This window comes from Lonchura striata, chromosome 2, assembly GCF_046129695.1.
Source record: "Lonchura striata isolate bLonStr1 chromosome 2, bLonStr1.mat, whole genome shotgun sequence".
Classification (NCBI taxonomy): domain Eukaryota; kingdom Metazoa; phylum Chordata; class Aves; order Passeriformes; family Estrildidae; genus Lonchura; species Lonchura striata.
In genome coordinates this window covers 68,250,960-68,274,794 of record NC_134604.1, presented here as the reverse complement: position 1 = coordinate 68,274,794, position 23,835 = coordinate 68,250,960, and positions in this window count along the sequence as shown.

Here is a 23,835-nt window from a genome sequence, read left to right as displayed (position 1 = left end):
GGAGCCTCTGCTGCAAAAGTCCTTTATCTTTTTTTTTCAGCCAAGGGTCAAGTGAGACTGCAGAGCAAGAAAAGCAAATGGGACACCAGCCCCAGGAGACCTGATGCAGGAGGCCAGTGGAGGCTGCCGAGACAGCAGGTTGTAGCACACGTAATGCTGCTCACATAAAGCTGAGCAGTGAATCTGTGGCACTCTGGGGCCTGTAAAACTGCTCCCTGCTGCCTGGCTGGGACAGCAGTGATGATGGATTACACTGGCTCCACTCCGCAGGACGCCCAGCCACAGAAACACTGCCTGCTCCCTGCTGCTGGATACTGCTGTCTCAGGAGGCTGTAGCCAGCATCTCCCACACTGAGCTGCTCCCCAGGGACCAGCCCCCTGCTCACGTCAGCTTTTTTCTCTTGTGAAGCCAGGAAACTCCTTGAGGATTCAAAAGTGCAACACACCCCACCTAATACCTTCAGTGTTGATCTTTCTGTCCAGAAAAGCAGATATGAACAGAACACACTACAGAACAATAAAAGTTGTATAAAAGGAAAGGAAATAAATGACCTTGAAGGGGCAAATTCAAGGTTTAAAGTTAATTAGCCCTTGAACTGTCAGGCCCAATTATTTCCAGCAATCTCTGACATTTGAAGATTAATTAGGGAGTAGTCCGTTGTCATGTCTCATAAAGGACCACCATTATGCCAAAGAAAACCTACCTGCTTTCTGTACACAATGCCTTGAAATTTTGCAAAAAACTAATTAGGGACCTTTGATAAAAGCTTTCTGATTATTATATCAATTTTGAGGAATACATTCTATTTATATGCTGAAATAAATCTTGCAGATTTGAAGGAAATGTTTGATTCCCTGGATGTTTATTTGAAATATTGGTAGCTCCTAGGAAAAAGGTCCTTATATTCCTCTACTTCTTTCACAATACTCTTGTTGTATCCAGCATAGATTATGCTGTAGTGCTGTACCCAGTATGTATAAATTATTTAGCACATTTACTCCCAAGCAGATCCGTGAATGTTACTGTGTACCTGTCACTGAAATCAGCCTCCTGAATGATTTCTTAGCAGCAGAAATGCAGCTCCACTAATCTGAGTAAGAAGCAGCCTCCTGCAGCAGCAAAAGCAAGCCATCTCCTGGGCTAGACTGGCAAGGGCATAGCTGGCAGAGCAGGGAATGGGATTCTTACACTCTGGAAGATAGGAGAGTATGCAGTGGATGGCTATGATGGTGTTTAACTAGTTGGAAAATCCAATTTAAGACCCTGTTTTCAAGGGAAAGTCACAGCAGGTAAATCCCAGGAGCTCCTGTCCTGTTCTGGTATGATACGTTAACCCTTTGCTCTTCCCCAGGACAGACCAGCTCCCTGCAGAGCTGGAGGGAGAGGCCATGTGCTGAGCTTTCTGCTCACCAGTGCAGTGAGCTCTGCAGCAGTGAACCAGGATTCTACCTGCAAGTCTGCCTGTCTCACACCATTTAAAATGTTGATGTGAGCTTCTTAGCAGATAAAAAGCCCTTCCTGGCTCACAACAAAGTTTGAAGCTTTGACATAGTGATCGTGGATAGGGTCCTTCAGAAAAATTGGAACAAAAAAAAAAAAAAAAAAAAAAAAAAGGAAAGGAAAAGAAAAGGAAATGAAATCCCATTTTAGACACAAAATGGTTTCTGGCTTACAGCCGTGTAGATATTTTTAACATGTCCATCAATACAGTCTCTGTGCACAGCAACTGACTGATCTGTGACTCTCTATTCATGCTTTAATCTCTCCCTCAGTGGCCAGAGGATGTCTTTAAAAGAATAATTTGGTCATAACTATTTTTATTTTCCTTTCTCATCAGGGGATACTTATGTGAGAGCTGAGCTCTAGAGAGGTGGGACATCTTGCCAGAGAGGTGGTAGATGTCCCATGCCTGGAAACATTCAAAGTCAGGTTTGGATGGAGCTCTGAGCAACTTCATCTAGTTGAAGGTGTCACTGCACATTGCAGGGGGGTTTGGAATACATGGTCTTTAAAGGTCACTTCCAGCCCAAACTATTCTATGATTCTCTTGGAGGGTGGTTGTTTCTGTGATCCTTTTGGTGTCCATCGGAGGGGGGTTTCATGGCCATGTCAGAGCTGTGTGCAGCAGCCAGTCTCCTGCAGGGACCCCCTCAGCCCCAGCACAGCGAGCTCAGAGGCCCTGGGGAACATGCTGCCCAATCCATGCCATCAAGATGGGAGTCACCAATGAGCTCTCTGACCTCAACCACTGAGGTACATGCCTACAAGCCAGCGCAGCTGCAAGGCAAGGTCCTGAGGAGGACAAGGATAGGACTCATCCTAATCTCCTTCAGCCATCTCAAAATTAAACAGCTAAGCCCAGCTGAGAACCTCTTTTTAAAAAGTTTCTTTTTAATAGGTTCTCCCAAAAAGAAGTTTGTCTCATTGCAAGGCATGTGGGATGGTTCACCCTCCATCACTTGTAGGGAGAATTTGTATTCATAGGGCCTGGCCCCAGAACTCAGGGGATGATCCTGATTTAGGTTTTCTCTCTCTGGGAGTTAGACTTGAACATTTAAAACCCTAAAACAGAAGTGCTTTGCTCTCCTAGTGACCCATTCAAGGTCATAGAGTTGGCAACCAGATCAGGAAATTATGTGCCCCAGCCACAAGCCTGTTTTCTCGCATGCTTTTCTTACCATTTTCAAATCTACCAGGAACAGATCAGAAAAAAACCCACCCCCCCCCCCAAAAAAAAAACAACCAACCAAAAAACCAAACCAACAAAAAACCCCCCAAAACCCAAAAAAAACCCCTGAGATTCCAAATGCCTCCTAATCTTCCATACCATCAATGCTATGATCATAAATACCCACTGGAACCAACCCAAGGATAGTTTACAATTTCATCTTTCAAGGTCTATTTTTTTAAAAGCCAAGAGAAAAACTGGTTCCTCTACAGAAAACAGTTAATCATTAACGGTACATGCAAAACATAACATGCTTGACCCTTTGACATGGCAGGAGCAGCATGTAAGTGGAAATGACAGGATATATTGGCTTTTGTTCCTCCCAGAAAATTCTGCCTCACTGTGGGAAGGAAGGAAGTGAAATCTTTATCACCTGAGCTTAGTAAGGATGTTGCCTTTGAAAGGGAGCAATTGGGTATTTTAAAGCTGCTAGCTTGTAGCCACTTCAGTAATTCTGCCTAACAAATGCAAAGTCATTCATGCTTTGTGACTGATGTTCAGCATCAGACAGGGAAGTGCTTATTCAGCCTTATTTTGCTGACTCACTGACTCAGCTTTTGGAGGCACAGCCCGTCTTCCCTGGGCAGTGCTTTGCAGGGAGAAATGTAGGAGCTGGCAGGCAAGCAGGCTGGGATCAGCATCCTGCACGCTTTCTCTGTCACCTCACCAGCACCCAGAGATGCTGCCTAAAAGATGTGTTCCTGGATCCTCTTGGAGTCGGACCCAAGGCACTGAGTACCCTCAGCTCCTCAGGTCAGGAGGATAAAAGGATGTTTGGGATATTGCACATCCAGCCATTTATTTCCCGGGAATAAACAGAGCAGCATTCCTTCATTAGGTTTTGCAAGAACAGATTTTTAGAGAAAATCAGCATTTATAAAGGTATTTTGTAAATTCACCCATCATGTGCTTTGCAGCCCTAGGCTCATCCGCTCTTAAAAAAAAAAAAAAAAAAAAAAAAAAAAAAAAAAAGAGTAAAAAAAAATTGAACAGAGGGGGGAAAGATACAAAAGCAGACGTTTTTCTTGGTTTCGCTGGCCAGGGCGCTGAGAGTGGCGATGCCATCTGCTGGCGACAAAAAGCCGGGTCCCCTCGCGTCTTTGCAGCTTGTACTGCATAGCCTCTGGTGTCACTGTGATGATTTTTATAAATGAGGTGCTCAGCTGTGGCACAGGGTGGGTGTCCCTGTGCGAGGCTTGCAGAGTGGGATGCTCAGCCGTTTGTGTCACGGGTGATCCCCACGGGAATGACTAGCCCCTTGGGAAGCAGAGGTCTGTACACATGCTGTTCACAGGATGTAAGAGGATAATACTGTGTCTGAGTTTGGTGGGGAAGGGGGGATGCTGGGCAGGAGGATGCTCTTTCTGCTCAGACACTTCCACAGGCACTGTGCTCAGGTATCCCAAATTTCCCCCTCTCTGTGAGCCCCTAACATACGGTTTTGCATCAGTAGCAGCTGAAGTCCCCTGAGGTAATGCAGGAGCTCACAAGGAATAATACAAAAGGAAACAGCCCAGAAGCAGGGACTGGAAATCATGAACCTCCTGCAGTGCCAGGTCTGCTGCCCACTCAGCAGCATAGTCATGCTCCTCCCCACTCCTGTGCCTACTTGTCTTAGCAGAAGGAAGCAATTTCAACAGCCACAGGAGCCCTTCCCTGACCTTACAAAACATGTCCAACCAGGTGAGGAACGTCTCTGAGATGTTCACAGGAGCTGTAAATCTCATTCATGTATATCTGCACCAGCTGTGCTGGAAGGGAAGGTGGGCAGCATGTCTGTGCCAGGGGCCTTCCTGTCCCGTGGGCACACCTTCTCCTCCAGTCCCCCAAAGCCCACAGGAACCATACAATGTACTCTCTGACCACCAGATCATTTTGGCCAGAGGCAGCCAGTGCTGCCTAGGAGTTCATGTGCCTGTGCATTATTTGCCCAAACACACACATAGGGTCAGAGCTGGGACTGAATAGGCTTCACCTCTCATCTTGCCCTGAGAGAGCTTGTTTGTCTCTTACCCAAATGTTTTGACCAGAGTGTGTTGCTAAAAACTGTAGATAAGTAAGTGTAAGAGACTTGAAGAGGCAAATACAATAATTGCAGGGCTAAGGAAGATTTGACCCTATTCAGTTTGCAATGCCTTGGCACCTAGAATCTTCCCAAAGTCTGTGCAGTGAGCTGCGGGCTGTAGCTGTGGGGCAAGGCACACTCTGGCACAGCAAACGTGTTGCAGCTTCTTCAAAGCAAGTAGTTCTGAAAGAAAGATTGGATGGTTAAGTGCATACAGAAAATCTTCTGAAGCCAAGTTTCCAGCCCCCAGGCAATACTAGGAACTCTTGAGAGGGCTATCCAGGGGCTATTATCTATGGTGAAAGCTGAAAACAATCCTGGGTCATTCTTCCAGACTTCTTGGAAAGGAGTTCTTCACCTTGAAGAAGTGCTTTGTGCTGAACACCACAGAGCTGAATGAGAGGGAAGGAAAGAGTGGGGTGGCAGAGCCAGGCAAGAAGGCAGCCCTGTGCAGAAGTGGCCACTGTGCCACCACGCTCTTCTGCTGGGCCATAAATGGAAGAGCGGGGGATCTGGAGCATGAGACTCCAGCACAGGACAGAGGGTAGGCACCCACCAAGTGGCTCCCATGTGCTGTGCCGGGTGCCTGAACCTTCACAGCAGGGCAGTGCGTGCCCCTGACCACCAGCCTGCTGCTTTTCACAATGCCATCGAGACAGCTTGAACACTCTGAGCTCCTGGAACCCTGGGAGCTGAACGCCTGGTTCTGCCCTTGCCAGCACCCTCCCAGGATCACAGTGACACAGAGGAAAGGGAAGAGAAAAGTGATGTTTCATGCCTGGGCAGAGACCAGCTGATCTCAAGAGGAAGCATAAAAAAATAGTTTCTGATTTAAAATACCCTCAAACAATTTTTCACTGCCCTTTCTCATTGGTATGGCTGTGATTAATGGCAACAGGCTCCCACCTAGCAGCCCGGATAGCTGCTCAGAAGTGAGAAGGAGTGTGTCAGGTGGTGACAGCTTCTTCCAGGGCAGGCGGGCTGTGGCTAGGGCACTCAGTGAAGACAACCACTTAACCTTTCTGTGAAACAGCAGCATTTCATCTGTGACTCCTGCAAAGAGCTGTGCTGAGGACTGGAGTGTGGTGACAGCCAGGCTGCTCCAGCACCATTTATGAAGCATTGGAACTGGGACGGCAGGTCAGTCTCTCCAGAGATCACTATCAGTGTGTTGTCTGGCCAGCAGTCAACCCTCTACATTGGCTGTTAATTCTGATTGAAAGATACCCTGTATAAAGTAATACGATAGAAAATGGGGACAGGAGAGGGGGCATGAACCATTTAATTTCTTGCCTAACTCATCTGAGGAAGCTGCAAAGAAGAACTTGCCATTCTTGGCCATTTGCCCAAGGCTGTGTGCATCTGGGGAAAGAAGAAGTGAAAGGAAGAACCTCCCATTTGGGTACCAGAGAGCAGCACAGTAGTGATAGAATGCAAAGCTTAAGTCTGCAGCAACCAGGCCAAAAATGCACCCAGTAGGTAAGAGCCCTAAGGCAGTCCTGCCTAACTGTACATGCAATGAGAACATACAGTGCCAAGGGGATCTGAGCTAATTGCCCTTCTAGCCTGCACTCTGACCCTGGGCAAGTCTCTTCACCTCTGTGCTCTGTGTTGGCTGCTCAGATTTCAAAACCTCCAGGCTGTCCCCACGCATTTGACACAGTGCCTTGGACTGCTGCAATCCCACTGATAATAAATCGGTGGTGAGGTCTTTCACAATGTCCGTCAGCCCTGACTGAGCAAGCCAAGCCCCTTATAACCTCACTTGCCTTGAAATGTTTTGTTCTGTACACTCCTTGAAAAGTTTTGTTTCTACACCTCTTTCTGTAAGGTAACTCCTCATTGTGGCACCAGAGACCTGAAAAATCTGACTCTGGATTCAGGAACTCCAGAAACTGAATCCCTCAAATCCTAATTATCTACTTCATCATTTCTTGGAAGCCAGGCTACATTTTTTTGCTAAAGTTAAGTTGACTGTTGAAAAAAAAATCAGATCTCAGTTATTATTTAATAATGATTTATTTAATTCCTCAGTGTTTTATCATTTATTTTCTCCTTTGTCATACTCCTCTTAGTTTGTGTAAATGAATGTCTGGAAGGACTCTTGCTCCTTTTTGACTAATGTGCTTATTAGCTGCCCTTGTCTCACCCATTTTCTGAACAGTTCTGGGTTCATTTAAAAGAAAACGCAGTATTTTATTTGGTTGTGGTGGGCTGACCTTGGCTGGTTGCCAGATGCCCACCAAAGCTATTCTGTCATTTCCCTCCTCAGATGGGCAGGGAAGAGAAAATGTGATGAAAGTATTGTGGGTTGAGGTAAGGGCAGGGAGAGATCACTCACTAATTACTGTCACAGACAAAACAGACTTGATTTGGGGAAATTAGTTAACTTTGTTACCAATCAAATCAAAATAGAATAGTGAGAAATAAATCCAAATCTTAAAAACACCTTCCCCCCACCATGTTGCTGCTTCCCAGGTTCAGCTTCACTCTTGAATTCTCTACCTCCTTCTCCCAGCAACAGAGAGGGACAGGGAGTAGGGGCTGTGCTCAGTTCATCAAACCTGGCTTCTGCCACTCCTTCCCCCTCAGGGGGAGAAGAGCTCACACTCCTCCCCTGTTCCAGCATGGGATCTCTCCCAAAGGAGTCAGTCCTCTATAAACTTCCTCAATATCCTTCCCACAAGCTGCAATTTTCCACAAACTGCTCCAGAATGGGTGCAATCCTTCAGGAACAGGTCGGTCCAGTGTGAATCCACAGTGGGGTCACAGCTTCTGCCAACAAACCTGCTGCAGTGTGAGCTCCTCTCTCCATGGGGCCACAGGTCCTGCTGGGAACCAGCTCCAGCATGGGACTTCCACAAGGTACAGCCTCCTGTGGGCTTCCACCTGCCGTGGTTTGGTGTTCTCTGTGGGTTGCAGATGGGTATCTGCTCGCCCAGGAGGTGCCATGGGCTGTAGGGGAATCTCTGCTCCAGCTGCCAGAGCACCTCCTCCCCCCCCATCTTTTTCATTGATGTTGGTGTCTGAAGGGCTGTTCTTCTCACATGTTCCCACTCCTCTCTGGCTGCAGCTGCTGCTGTGCAGTGTTTTTCCACCACTTCTTGGACCTGTTATCCCAGAGGCACTACCACTCTTCCTGGCCAGCAGCAGGTCCATTTTAGAGCCCGCTGTCACTGGCTCTGTTAGACATGGGCCATCTTCTCAGAGAAGCCCTGTAGCCCTTCTCTGTAGCCATGAAAACTCAATACATCAGTTTATAAATAAATGTATCTAGTGGTATATAATCACTGTGGATGTAAATAATGTGTCTTATACTACTTCATGAACAGATAAGTCATGTTCTGTTGGCACACTGCAAAAGGTGCTACCCAGCCTAGCTCAGGCTCTGGTGTGCAGCACATTGTGCTTGGAGGAGGCACTGGCTTTCCCAGGACCTGGAGACTCTTTCTACCTGGGCAGAGCCTGGTGGGCTCCAGCAGATGAGCTCCTTGCAGCTCTGGCAAGCTCTTTCCCAGCAGACCTGCCTATCTCCCTGCAGGTGCTGCCATGCCCCAGGGCTGGAGCAGCCCTCACATGTCAGAGCAAACCCCAGCACTGATATACAGTCAAAACCCAAACAACTCCTGTCATGCAAACCAGTTGGAGGGTGTGGAAAACCCTGGCATGGCCAACCTCTTTGAGACTTTTTGTTTTTAACCTAGCAATATAACACTGTGGAATTCAGTGAGGTTATCCTAGCTCTGAGAAACACCTCATTAGGGGGAAGGACAAATGAATATTTACATTCCTTCAGAGACAAAACTTATCAGCAGAGATGGATACAGCTGAATGGACATGGGCATGCCATTTTTGCTGTTGATAACCAGGGAATAAATGGGGTTACTGCAGTCTCCTCCAACAGCTGTACCTGGGGCACCAGAAATCCTAGGGTGAGGGTGAGCAAGCTATCAGTCCATTATACCAGTTGTCAATATAAAACCAGATTTAAATTGAGGAAAGTTGGAGGAAAAATCTTATGGGTGGGCAGGAAACTCCCCTCCCTGGGAGTCTGCTGGCCTGGAGGTGGCCACCATCCCCAGCCAGGGCTTCAGGCTGGTCTTTGAGGTCTCTGGGTCCTTGGTGCTTTCCTGCTGCCATTTCTCTACTCACATCCTTGACAACTTCAGGGACTGCATGGCTCGTTAGGGTTTCCCAGATGCAATGTGTCTGGTAGCTGCTTCTTCTGGGCTTTGTCCCCACTTGCTCCTCCTTGTTAATGAGATCAGTATGGCTTCTATGTTGCCAACTGCCCAGCCCTGGCTGTGCTACATTATTTTCACCCATGAGACTCATTTCTTTCTGGGGTAGAGAGTGAAATTCCCAGGCCTAATTCTCCTAGGTTTCTTTCCCTCTGTGAAAGGAGATCACTTGATGTTATTTTCGGATGGACATTACAGGCATCATCAGTGTCCAGGATGTGGTTTCACCCAGCACCTTATTCTGGGGATCCCTGCAGACTGCCAACCCAATGACTGCTTGTTCAGTGCAGGAAGCAGATGCTGCTCTGCTCCACAATTCCCCTGTTGGAGGGAGGACTGCTGGGATAACCCCTGCCTGCCAGTGACTGCTGCATACAAACAGTTCTGGGCTGCAGCTCACCAAAGGGTTTCCAGCCTCCACGACTGCCCTGGGGAGCTCAGAGGCTTCACAAGACATCACTTCAGTGGTGAGAGATAGTCCCTTCTGACCTGAGCTGTTGTGGAGACAGGTTATAATATTTTTTCTTTTCTGATGCCAGAATTTACCTTAAATAGCCTTCCCTACCCTTTTGGGAATTTGCAGCAGGCAGTGACAGCTCCTCTTGGTTTTCCTTTGGGTACACCACAAACATCAGGTTTCTTCCTAAAGCAGCCTCCGTTTCCTTGGTCAACTGGTTCTCCAGGTACTGGTTCTTTGTGGGGCACTTTGCTCCTGTAACCAGCAGCAGTGTTTGTGCAGTGCCAGAGCACTGCTTGAACTGCGTGGACACAGAGAGGTGCCGAACAATATTGACATCCTTGCTTGGTTTTCTCATGGGTTGGGCCTCATAATCCTGTAACTTGATCATTATTATTGGCAAATGGGCCTCTGGGCACTCTTTCAGCTGAGGTGCTGACAACCAGAACCAAAAACCTTAAAATATTTATCTTTCCAGGACAAGTAAATAGAGCTTGCCTTATTCCCAAAGTATTTCCCTACACATCTCACAAATATATGTAAAAATGGGCATTTTTGGCCAGGTTCTCTTGGAAATTTGCTCAGCAAATTGTCCTATAACTGCTCCAGGACAAGCTCTGTTAACTTACTACAACTATTTATTTTGGTGTAAATATCGGCATGCTTACCTCCAGGTCCATGCCCTTTTTTCCCTGATTTTAGTTCAATATGCCTTGTATGTTGCGATCATTTGGGAGAAGTTTTGAGGCACAACTTAGATTTCTGGCAAGTCTCTTAAACTGTTCTGTCCCTGGTGTCCCACAAGGAACAAGATCAGCCTTGGACTGTTTCAGCAGGAAGTCTCTGACAACTGCAACCCAGCCCTCTGGGAGGAAGCTGAAGGACCAACAAAAGCCATTGTTAACTTCAGTGTTTGGTGCAGTGCATCCAATGGAAACCCACTTCAACAACCTTATTTACTGAGAAGGAGGTAAAATAACCTCCCTTTGGTACTGCAGGGATTTGTTTGATTGCTAGAAAAAAAAACAAACCATGATTGCAGGTGAGAAGTGTCTTGGTCTGAGTGAAAGACATCAGATGGAGGTGGGAAAGCATTGTTTAAGAGAATTATCCCAGTTAATGGGAAGAGAGGAAAAAGATGTCAAAAAGAATCAGTGGCTGTGTTTTCTTTACTTGTTTCTTCTTTTAAAATTTAATACAGATAAGACCTGTGTCTCATCCCCAGTGCTAAACTCAGAGGGTATTGGGTGAGAGACCTTCTCCATGGCTGTCACAGTGGGAGCTCTTGGAAGAGTTTTTCTTAGTGCAAAGTGAGTCCAGGGCTATCAGTGGTCACTGAGCTCACTGCAGGTGGTCTTCTGGAGATGAAGGCAGAGTAGACAGAACCCCTTCCCAGGACATGCTTGGAAGGTCACAGGAAGCAGCTCTGCTGTCATCTCTGCAGCTCAAAATGCTTGTGGGACCCTGGGTCTGCTGTCTGGGGACCCAGATTCAGTAAGGTGAGAGAGCTTCTTGCATTCAGCCAAAGTATCCACTTCACAATATCATGGAGGAATACAGTTTTGTGTTTGGTTTTGGAGTAATAGTCAAGGACCGGTTTAGGTGTAATTTTTCTGGAACAACTACATCTGTAAATTTTCACATTTGGGCAAGACTTGCACTGCTGTAAATCTGTATTACCTCACTGAGAAGAAGAGAATAGAATTAGATTTTACACTACAGATGTAACCAGGAGGAGGGCCTGGCTGGAAGATTAGTGTCTTTGCTCAATTCACACTTTAATAGCACCAGATTTGTTGCTGAGCTCTGTTACAGAGGCCAAACACCTTGAACCCCCTCAACCTGAGCATCTGAAAATAGAGCAACCTCAGCTGAAATTCACCTCATGCAGCATCATCCCTCTTCTGTAAGCCATCCTGTGTCTATCCATGGTTAGCACAGAAAAACAGACACAAGGAGAGCATTGGCTCAGTGACTGGGCACTAATCCTGGCAGCACAAGAAACACAGATGTTCACCTGAGGCTGAAGGAAACTTTCATATGGTGTGAGTTAAAGAAGCCCAACCCCAAGACCAGAGGTCTTGAAAATTGTGACTGGATTCTATATTAAGTCCCATCACTGTGGCCACTGGGAACTCTGTGGGAAGCATACAGACCATCAGACAGAGGACATGAACCCTAAGGAAAAGGAAACACTGATAAAAAACTGAATACAACTGGTCTTTTCTCAGTTAAGGAGCCATGCTGATTACTCCAGTGTTCTTGGCCTGCTGATATTTTAATCAGAGGGTCCCATGAGCACATTGCACTTAATGTGCATTAAACACCCCGGCCAGGAATGCAGGCAGCAGAGACAGGAACACTCAAGGATGAAGTGCCTCTTAATGTGTTTTCCTGTTTAAACAAAACCATGTACTCACTAAACACCGCCAGGGAAGGAGGCGGCAGCCCTTGGCAAGGCAGCCTACCTGCGGCACGCTCTCGGCGCGTGTTTGCTCAGTGGCTTTGAGAGGTGTACCAAGCATGTTGACATTAGAGAGCCGTGCTCACTGTGGGCTCTGCCAGGCAGGAGGGAGGGCTCCCATCTCATCGCTGGCCCCAGAGTTACTCTAACCCAGGACATTGTTATTTCTTTGCAAATAGCTGGCGCTCGGAAGAACTGGATTCGTTCCCAGGCAAATTTAGAAAGAAATTAAGTTCTGCCACCAATCAAAGATCCAATCACAAAGCAAACACAGGCAAAAGTACTTGAGGGGAAAACAAAGGCCTTGTGTGGCAGGTTACAAGTCCTGCCTGGTTGCAGACAGACATCACTACCCAGAGAGATTCTATGGCTGATGAACAGTACCCAAAACAGTATCTGGGTGTCAGGGGAGTCACAAAGATCTGCCTGAGGCTGGACAAATGCCACGCTCCCTCTCTTCCTGCATGGAGGTCAAACCTTATTACCAGGTTTAAGAGTCTAACCCAACATATTCAGTATCACCTTGCTTTTGAGACAAATTTAAGTAAAAGAGGATATCCAACTGTCAGTATCCGTCCATTTCCTTCCCATTGTGAAGCTGACATTAAATCCTGCTATTTAAAAAAAAAAGTCATGTATGTGGTAATTTCTTTATTTTTATTTTTGGTTATGGTGCATGCCTCATGCTGACCAGTCCCAGATGCTACCTGATTGCCCCCAAAATTTTCATCCTGCTTGTAAACACTGAGGCTTTAAAACCACAGAAACTAGACATCTTTCACAAGCTCTTTGAAGCCTGATCTTCAGGACTTGGAGTTTCAAGTTTTCTTCTTTCCCACAGAAGAGAGAAAGAAGATGATGCAACAAGAAGCTAAAGCTTTGCAACTGCAGCCTCTTGGTCCTTAACATAAGCTCCAGATACTGGAATTCAAGATTAAATAAATCAGATTGACAACATTGTATGAAAAGCACTAAATACATTTTCACTCTTATTATTCTGTTTCTCTCTGTGTGACTGTACTTGTGATGACAAGTCCTGCTGTTTAGATAAAGAACCAGGCTTTGAAGCCAGGACTCAAATTAGGTTTTGGTGTCTTTTCCTTCATAGGAAACTCTGCCTGTTTGGTTGGTCTCTTTCTACATTGAAAAGAAATATCCTCAAGCCAGGCAAGCTCCACTTTTCCCCCAGATCTCTTTCAATTCCAGCTCATTCTGGCTCAGTGCCTCTTTATGCCATCCAAAGCATTGCCTGCAATACAAAGAACAGAAAAAGAGAAATCCATTCAATTAAAAAATGACACAAAATAAAAAGTGCTTTGGAGGGCAGGTGTCAGAGCTGGGCACTGTTCTCACTGTCTGACTCTTGTGAATTTGTTAACCTTAAGGATTATTAACAGAAAATTTATTTCCTGTTCTTACACAGGTTTCATTGGCAATTTGTGGAGGCTTGGTGTGGTTTTTTTCTAGTTTGAAAATGTTTCCTCTTGTCTATGTACACTGATAAATTCACATTACATGTCCTGAGAAAAAGTAATGTCTCTGTTAAAAGAAAAGCTGTGGTGTTCTGTGAAGGCCTCACTAAGGCAGAGGGACCCTTTCTCTAGATTCTATTCTCTATTCATCATGAGGATTCCCCAACTGCTCTGGAGTTCCTGATTTTTGCTAAATCTGGTAAAGTGTCTGTTGGAGGAATCAGTATGCATATGGGCATTTCTCCAAAGCTGCCTCCTTCAGCATAGAGCAAATTAAATTCAGTGTCAGTCCCAGAGCTGCTTCCCTCAGGGCCCTTTGAAAACCCCAGCTTTTAAGTCCTGCTTCAGCCTTGCAGTGGTTTTCTGTAAAGCTTAACAAGCTTAATTTGTTTGGTTTTCTTTCTTTTTTTTCCCCCAGACTTAATTTGTCTCGCAGCACTGTCTTCGCCATAAACGAAAAGTCTGTTTTGAGCAAAAAATGTGGCAATATAATATGAATATACAGAGGCTCCTAAAGCTGTCCTTCCTTAAGGTTTCCTAAAAATTGTACATGTTTATCAAAGGGAGGTAGGGGAAGTTTAATGAGCTATCCTTGTAGGGATTTGAGCAGGGGCTGGTGAATAATGAAATTTAGGTGTGGGGTTATGGCTTTGGTGGTGTTAGGGTAACCACTGAGAGATGGGGGAAGAGGAACCTGCACATCTCCAGCTGAAGAGGGTGTGAGGTGTGAGCAAAGTGAGCACAGTGAGCAAAGAGGGGGTAGAAAGGCATAAAGCCTGGGCAGTGATGTGGCCATCACAACAGAGGTGGGATTGGCCAGGGGTTTGGGATAATCCTCAGCCCACATGGGGCTTGTGTGCAGCAGTGCACAAGGAGTTTATGAATATAATTCCAGGGAGGATCTGTCTGAAGTGTAAGCACGGGCGATTTCCCTAATTAGGGGAAGTTCATTTAAACATGGAGAGGAGCCAGAGCTAACCTCTTCATCCGGTTACCACTCTGGATGGGAAATGCCTCCAGGCTTGAGCACTGCTGCAAACCGAGCAGCCATCTGCCCCAGGGCCACACCGCCGGACACAGCAGCACAGAGGGGACAAGCTGAGAGGAGCAGGGCAAGGCTTCCCCTCCATCAGCTCTGAGCACACAGGTACTGATACAGGGACATCCCCCTATTTCCCAGAAAAATGGAATGTAAGGGGATCTGTGCTGTTTCACTGCTGGGAGGAGGGAAATGCATGTGTGCAACATCATTCCAACTCCTTGTGCTGAAGGAGGATATGGAAACTGAGCCGCTCCCCCATGTGCTGGATGAGGAGGGCTGGGGTCAAAAGCAGAGGTGACAGCCTCCCCACCAGTGGCTTTTTCCAGCTGGAACACCTGAGCTCTGATGGAAAAACTGAGCTGATTCAGTGTGCTAAGAAAATTGCTGGTTAGAAATGGAAGCAAGGAGCTCAGGTAAAGGGCTGATGAAGAAGAACCTTTAATTTCAGATGGCTAAAAGGCCTTCCAGGAAAAGCCCAAAGTATAGTACAGAGGAAGCCAGAAACAATTACAGAGAAAAGAGCTGCAGACAAAGGCATGAGGATACCACCAGCTCTCAGATATTGCATCTGCAGAGCTCTCCTTTCTCCTACAGATCATTAAAAAAGATGCAGAGAAAAAGAAAAGAGAAGAAAAAAAACACATTTTGTAGTGAATACTTCCTGAAGCATCAGGTCTTGGCTGTTCTACCTGATGCCAGCCCTCTCTGAAACTGACCCCCTTCCATTCACTGCCAATCAGTAGCCACTGAGACAAGTATAATTTTCTGTTATTTCATGTTATTTTTATTTTGGTAGTGTGAGGTGGAAGGATTGCCACTGTGCTGTGCAGTGAGAGGCAGCCTGTGAGCAGAGGACATTAGGGTCCATGGTGGGAAAGGTACTGACTGTCCCCATTTCACAGTCACTGACCACAATTCCTGTACAGTAAAAAAGTCTGGGAATGGACAAAAAGGTGACTCCAGGCTTCTCCACAGCAGCTCTTTTATATTTTTGCTCCCCCAGCCAGAGTAAAGTTTTATTTTCTCTCTTCTTCCACACCAGCATCTCTCCTAGTAGGATCCTTTAATTTTTTTAATGCTTTTAAAATTTAACTTTGGATTTGAAATCTATATAAGTATGCATATATACGTAAGTGTGGGTGTAGGCACATACCTTAAGGAACTCCCAAACAAAAAGTCCTGTCAAGGTTAGGTGCTAAGTAAGCATTTCCCTCCATCATCCCCAGCCTGATCCTCTTTCCTGGGGGCTGACCCTGTGCCTGGCATGGACTGTGTCTGTAGGGCACACTCTGGAGGCTGCTGGACCCCTGGGCTCAGCCCCCAACTCACAGCATATTCCCACTGTGCAAGCTTTGCAGCTCAGAGCAGGGTGTCTACCTGGACTTCTCTAAGGACTTTGGATCAATCCTTCACATCATTCTTGACACTAAGTAGGAAAGATACTGTATGGACCGTTAGATGGATAAGGAATTGGCTGGATGGCTCTGTCCATCAAGTTATAGTTATGTCCAGATGGAAACCAGTAAAGAGAGATGTCCTTCAAGGGTCAATACTGGGACAAATACTATTTAGGATCTTCATCAGTGATATTGACAGTGGGGTTGAGTGCACCCTCAGTGAGTTTGCAGACCACCAAGCTGATCTGTGGTTTGAAGAGTGCAGGCTTGAGGAGTGCACCTATGGGGCTCCCATGAGGTTCAACAAGACCAAGTACACGGTGCTTCACTTGGGTTGAGACAACCTCTGATATCAACACAGGCTGGGGGATGAATGCATCAAGAGCAGCCCTGCAGAGAACTCGAGGATACTGGTGGGTGGAAACTAGACATGACCCAGCAATGCAGGATTGCAGCCCAGAAAGCCAACTATATCCTGGGCTGCATTCAAAGCAGCATGGGCAGCAGAGGGAGGGAGAGGATTCTTCCCTTCTACTCCTGTCTGGTGAGATCCCACCTGGAGTCCTGCATCCAGCTCTGGGAACCCCAGTACAAGAAATACATGGACCTATTTGAGTGGGCCCAGAGTAGGACCACAAAAATTATCAGAAGGATGGCATAGCCGAAGAAAGGCTGAGAGAGTTGGGGTTGTGCAGCCTGGAGAAGAGAATGCTCTGGAGAGAACTAACTGTGGCCTTTTAGTACTAAAAGTGTATTTATAAGAATAATGAAGAGAAGCTTTTTTACCAAGGACAAGGTTAGGTAATTTTAAACTGAGAGAGGGTAAGTTTTGATTGGACATAAGAAAGAGATTCTTTACTGTGAGAGTGGTGAGACACTGGTACGGGTTGCCCAGGGGAGCTGTGGATGCCCAGAACCTGGTAAGAGCAAGGGCTGTGGCATAACGACCTGGAGAGGCTCTGTTTTGCCCCAGAGATCCATCCTTGCAGCACTGCAGAGCCTGAGCTGTGCTACACACGCAGGGGTGCTCTGGCCCCTACAGGTTCAGAAAGTGGCTCTTGTCTTTAGCGTTATTAGGGAGATGTTGCTAATTTTATGGACTGCCAAGACTGACATTTCTCTGACCATTTGTCAGAATCACCACAGCAAAAATAGTACCATTAAAAATGGATCCTACCTGTGACTTGAAACTGAAAGCCATTATGTGGGCTAGCTCTAAAATTTATGCCTTAATATTGTGAGATGGGTTTATAAAGGAGCTCCATTTCAGGTTCCCATTTTCATCTCTTCATGCAGCCAGCCCTGAAGGATTACAAGCACTTTTCTGACAGGCTCTCTCTTTACACCGTCTCTTACTCATCCCTAAAAATCACCAAGTGAGTTTTCCAATATCGCATTAGTCACCTAAGAACACTATTCATGCTGAAGTTCATTACTTTCAGTTTAGGGAAGATCTGTGGCACATGGTAACTAAAGTTCAATTGAAAATCCTTTCTTTCCAAGGACAAAAGCCATCCCCCTAATAATGTTTATTAACAATTTTTAACTATCACACAAAATTTTCGTGTTACCAGCTGGGTACATTTCAGCACGCTCAGGTTCAGGTCATTTGTGCGCATGATGAATGGCAACCGGACACAATCTTTGCACTCACCACTTTCCAAAGGCTCTGCATACACAACCAGCAAAGAAGAGGTTTTTATTCCCAAAGACACACCAGTCTGAACATGTCACGCTTCCAGGCCCTCCGGAGAGGGAGAATAGTCTGTCACCTCCCTTGGTGAGGCAGCAGGGGAAGCCGGGCAGCAGCAGCCCTTTGCCCTGCATTGGTGCCTGTCTCCTGCCTTGGGATGCGCTCTCTGCAAATGCCCCATGACTCCTTCAGTGCCTGCATTTGACTCTTCTTACATTTGATTGTTCCTAAATTATTAACATGCCTACAACTCTGTGCTGTGGCTTTGTCTGAAGCCTTTTCTTTTGATCTCCATAGTCTTTGAAACTCTGCCTGTGTGTGTGGGCAAGCCACGCTGCCTTCTGCAAAACACGACCCTGCAGGGTGATATTTTCTCACTGAAACCAGTGCAAAAGGTCCTGCAAACCCTCTGGAGCTCAGGACGCAAACTGATGCATTGTTTTAATGTTGGGGTATTTTTTTAAGAGCCTGGACATTTCCCTATGTCTCACAAGGTGTGAGGACTCTCCTGCAGTCACCAGCAGCAGTGAGAGCACCAGCACTTCCTCGGAGGCACACAGCATCTCTAGTATTAGATCCATCTGTTACTGCTGCTGGTTTATACCCTTCAAGTATAAATTCAAGTCGGTTTACACCTTCAAGTGCCACGCAAGAAAGCTCAAGCATCATCACTGCACAGATTTGTATTGCAAAAATGCAGATCTTGTGCCAGACCAGCAGCTGGGTTGCCCAAAAATCTGTCTGTGAAGGCATGTCTCCTTCTGGAGGAGTGTCAGAAAAGGGATGTGCCAGAGCAGTCTTACACATGGTGCGCAGTTGAACCCTCCAACACAAAGCCATTTGAAGATACTATGAGGCTTGAGTTTGAAGGCAGGCTTTGGCATGCAGGATGGATGGATCATTGCTTCCCATCTTGACCTTAATTTCTGGAATGTGCCAAAGAACAAAACACAGGCATAGGAAAGCACCAACTATGACTCTTAGCAAATACAGTGGACCAGCTGATTACCCTTTGATGAGCAATTTAATTTGAGTTGAATTATATGCTCTGGAAGTCTGGCTCTCAGGGAGGTAATTAACCTGAATGTCTACCTTCTGATGGGGCCCAGCATGCTGGTGTATGTGGAGTGTCCATCCTCGAGCATCCCACCAGCTGGCAGGCAGCAGGCTGCTGCAGGAAATGTCCTGACTGGTGTGCAGGGAGGGACAGAGTTCTGGCTGCTGAGCACGAGGAATATCTCTACTGCTCATCTTCTCATGTTACGGCACTTTTGAAACACCAGCTAATAGGGACTGTTTCAAGAATGCTTTTAAATTAGGAAAAAAAACTGTATTTGAGCCATGTGCTGAATGTGTTTGATTTGAGGGGAAGCCAGGACAGCAAACACCCCCTAACATTAACATGAGCTGGCTGGGGCCCCAGGCTATCGCAATTTTATTTACTGGAGACTTTATCTTTCATGTCCGGTTTATATTTAGGCCTGGTTGTGCAAGGCTGTCCCATGCTGCTGGGCATGCACTCATTTCCTCTGACATTAATGGCAGTGCTCACATGGGGGAGGACTCGCTAAGGTGAGTAAAGGGTGGCTTCTGTGAGAAAAAGCAAAGTTTCCAAAATGGAAAAGGCCTTCCTCATCTTGGATGTTTTGGCTGGGCTCACAATGCAGCAATCACAAGGTTTGGTGGAGGTCCCACTTTAGGAGGACATTGTGCAACCAAAGAAGGAGGCAATTCCAGCTCTGGTGGGAAGCCCCTCTTCTTTAAATTCGTAACACTTCAACACTTCCTTAAATGCTTCTGTTATGGTCTTTGATAAAATGTCTGAACAGGTATTTCCTTGCTGTGTGATTATTGGTGCCTTGCTCTTGATCTTCCAAAGCAAAAGGAGACAGCATGTTATAAACACAACTCCAACGAGAGTTACACTGGCAAGATTGCTGAAAAATCTGCACGTGCAATTCTGGAGTGAATGAGATCTTATATTGTTTTTATCCAGGATCTACAGGAGCAAATCAAGTTTATATAGACAAATATCACATCCTAGCATGCTGTAAAGTGCAAACAGTATTTGCTGGCAGAAATAGCTGGCCAAGCTTTGTGGACACAAAGATGGATTATTAATTAGGAAAGGATATTTCTGCTGTTATGAGATCATATATTTTGGGGGTGGAGAGATGGTGCATAACAAAACCAGGGTCTGGGCTCACTTCCACCTTGTGCAGCAATATAAGGTCTCAGCAGAGCTGAAGCCTTCTCCAGATCCTGTCCATCACCCATTCTGGAGCAGGTCGGCTCCCTGAGCATTACCCTTGTCTGCCAGTAAACACATGGCTGCTTGCACCTTCAGTTTCTGAAACCACCACTTGACTGCCAAGATTTCTCAATGCAGCTCCTCAGAGGCACGTCTAGCTATGCAGTTCCCTTTATTTAATGCAAAAAGAAAGGGTGGAGAAAAAAGAAGATTATCAGTCAGATCTACGTTTCCTCCATCTCTATGGCAACCATGTGCAGTTTGGCAGCAACACAGGTACATCCAGGAACTCTTAACAGCATCCACCTCAACCCAGCAGCCTGCAAACAGTGCTGGAAATCTGTCTGGCACTCTGGGAGTAAGGCAGGGGAAATGGAAGGCCAGCACAGAATTACCCTCCCAGGGAATTTTGATGTTTTTACTAGATAACAATCAGTCATGAGTCACACTATGCCTCAAACAGCACATGACATCAAAGCAGCTACATTCCCCCTTTAGGTGAAGGAGCACCTGTGGTCAGAAGGCACTGCAGTGACTTAGTGAGCATGTACCAGCTTTGGGGTGACATGAGGGATCCAGTGAGCAAGGGAAGGTGGGGATACAAGGTGCAGGTTTTGCCACACTCACATTTTTATGTAACCAAGCAGGTCTCTAAATGTGGCCAACTTTCCCTGATTCCCCCTCTGCAGTTTTAGTCCAAGCTGTGATGGGAGAGCAGAATGCATGGGACATCAGCCACCAGCAAGAAGTCACATCAGTGGGCATGAGTTTGTTATATCTTAAGGAAGGAGCAAAGGGTAAAAGGGGGTAAAGTTTTTGAACTAACTGATTGGGATATCCACTGCTGCTGTAGTGGCTGTACCCCCCCGAGCCAGCACAAGCCATGGCTGCCCTGGCCCAGCCAGGTTTCCAGCAGTGTCAGTGCTGTGAAGGTGGTGGCAAGCAGTGGAGTAGTTTGAAGGAGAGTGGTTCAAAGGTGCTTTTAGCTCCAAAAGAACAACAGGGCTTTTAGCTCCCAAAATGAGTGGTTAAACATGAGGGAAGCTCTCTAAGAGACTACTGTTCCAGCAGCACCAGGTCTCTCTCTACCTCCTGCCCTTCACCTCTTTCCAGAACTATTCATCTCAGGATGCTGGTGAGCATCACCACTTCCCAAGCTGGCTCCTCTGCTGGTCCATGGGGCGGGAACCTGAACTTTGGGGCAAAAGCATAAAGGTCCAACACTGCCCAGCCTTGTGGATTGGCTAGTTTTTTTCCACTTAAGCCTTAGGAGATCCTTGACTGGAATGGGACCTGAATTTCTTTAACAACTCCAATGAATATTTGTCCATACTTTTCTCTGAGGCTGAATATCTTTGCAAGATTATATCCCATTCCTTCTTCCTCATTTTTCAAGCCATGCTCTTAGTTTTATTCTAAGCAAATACAGGATTTAGGCTTCTTGAGAAGTCAAATATTTAATGAACTCTCTCAGTAATGGTATTTTCCCTCCAAACTCTGTGACTAACACATAATTTCTTGTTTACAGCTCTGCTAAGTGGGGGGTGAGGGCTGGCCACCCATGGGACCACATTAGCAAAAGAGGGACCACATTAGCAAGACATAGAGGGAAATGAGAATTCCCCTCCTTTAGCAGGACATGGAAGGAAATGAGGATTCCCCTCAGTATGCATGGGGCTGCACCTAGGGGACTGTGGTAGGGAGGAGTCCTAATGCTGTCTATGGGGCGGGGGAGGGGTGGGGGTGGGGGCTAGTTCTGTTGTCCATTGCCTAAAGGGAATTACAGGGAAGAGAGAGGCAGGCTCTTCCCACAGGTGTACATTGAAAGGACCAAGGTCACACATCGTGACAAGGGAAAATCTGGTGTATTAAAAAGAAAGTGTTGGTCAGTTGCCCAGTGAGGAGCTGGGATTTCCATCCCTAGAAAAACCCATAATCAGACTCCTGAGGACCTGATCTAGCTTTGGAGCTGGCCATGGCTTGGGTTCCTTCTCCCTGAAATCATCCTGTGACTCTGCAATTCTATTGTACACATAAAAAAAGGACGAGAAAATTAAAAAGAAAGGTAAAGAGAAACAGTTGTTTCTGTTCTAATGGCAATAAAAAATATAGCAGCAGGCTTAAGCACAGCTCTGAAATGATTCAGTCTGATGAGTCTGCTGATGGTTATGCCTGAAAAAAAACACAAGCTGCAAAACACAGCTAAACATTGTTTATTCTAAAACTAACATAAGATTTCTACTTTTTTTTTCCCCTCCTTATGAGTTTTAAAATTCACACAGGACTCTTCTTCCCCCTTAATGCACACAAATCAAATATGGATTTTGCTTTGCTGTGTGAAAGTGGAGAGCTGGAGCTGCCTGTTTTAAAGGTGTTAAAGCTCCCTCAGGGTGGCAGGGTGGCCATTTTATTTCCTTCAGCTTGAAATAAAGCCCTATTTTTAAAGCCCTTGTTTGATTTCCATACTTGATCTCTGGTATTCTTGAGAACCAAAGCCTTATCACTACAATAGTATTGCAGATAAAAAGCCTGACACCCACCCTCCTCGAGGCCTTTTGCCAGGAGAGCCAGGGGCACAGCTCCCTGCAAAGCAGCTGTTTTATTCCCACTGCTTTGCTGCAAACTTCCCCGGTGCTTTTTTGTGCCTCAGGTCCTTGGGCTGCCTGCACTGGGTGGAAATTCCACTCACAGCAGCCTTTCCCACTCCTTTCTTGAAATTTATCAGGTATCTGATTCAGATTAAATTCTCTCTCTCCTACCCAAAGGCTATTGACCACTGAATTCTTTAGGAAGGGGTGTTCCTGGCTGCTGTAATATCTTTGGAAACCCAGGGGTTTCTCAAGCAGAGCATATACTATTTCACAGGCATAAGGTGCTCTCCCCCAGGTGGGTAATTCCACCCTGCAGCTCCATCATCATTAAACTGAGAAAAATCACCCATTTGGGGATGTCTGGCCTGGGTTAGACAGAGGCATGTACATGGGTTCATTTCTGTTGAACTGGGCCAGGAGGGGTCACAGGGCTGCACCAGCCACAGGGGAACAGACAATCCCTGATGGGACACATCAGAGTTCATAGGTTCACACTGACAGAGTGAAGATGTCAGCTTTCAAATAACAGGCTCCTACCAGCACACTGTGTTTATTCCAGACTTTTTGTATCAAGGGACTGTGGCAGTTCTGGCTTGATGGAAAAAACCCCAGAGCTCCACTTAACCTCCTGCCAAGCACAAATCCAGGGAGTCCTTTCTGTCCCACCAACAGAGATTATCCCAATATCATCTGCTCCAGCAGCCATGCTGAAGGTGTCGGGACAGGCACAAATTCCTGCAGCTCTTTACCACCATGTGAAAGGGGCAGGTTGGGGAGTAAGCTGGGCTTAAAGTGGCAAGGAGGCTGAGGCAACTGAACCCCAGAACCTCCTCCCAACATATCCCACACCATGGATCTCCATGAAAATTGCAGCTGGTGAGATGATCGCATGGTGAGCTTGGCTGTCCCATGCCAGGGGTGCTTCAATCACAGCTTCTGGAATGATGATCACAGCCAGACTGCCCACAGACCACCTGAGGCAGAAACTGGAGCCATGGACACCTAGGCATATCCTCTTGGAGCTTACAGCTTCTGTGAAAACTCAAACTGCTCTTGTGGCAGTTCCCATTGGCTTGTGTCTGCTGCTTCTCCAAAGCAGTGTTTAGCTCCTGCAAACTCCCACAGGATTTTAGGCACTAAACCTGCTGAAGAGTAGCAGAGGAAACTAAAAGGGAACTTGGAAGTTTCTTTTATGTGGTGCTAGAAAGACAAAACAGTGGATTTAAGGAACACAGTGTAAAACAAAGCAACTTGTGGCTGTCAAGATGAATCTCCTGTAGGCTGTCTGCAAGTAATTCTTTAGGCATGACACTCTTCTGTCACAGGAAAGGAGTCACTCTCTTGCACATGACCAACAACAGTGATGAGAGATTAGGAAGGAAGAGAGCTATCATGGTGACAAGCTGTATTATATGACATGGCAGCACAAATCC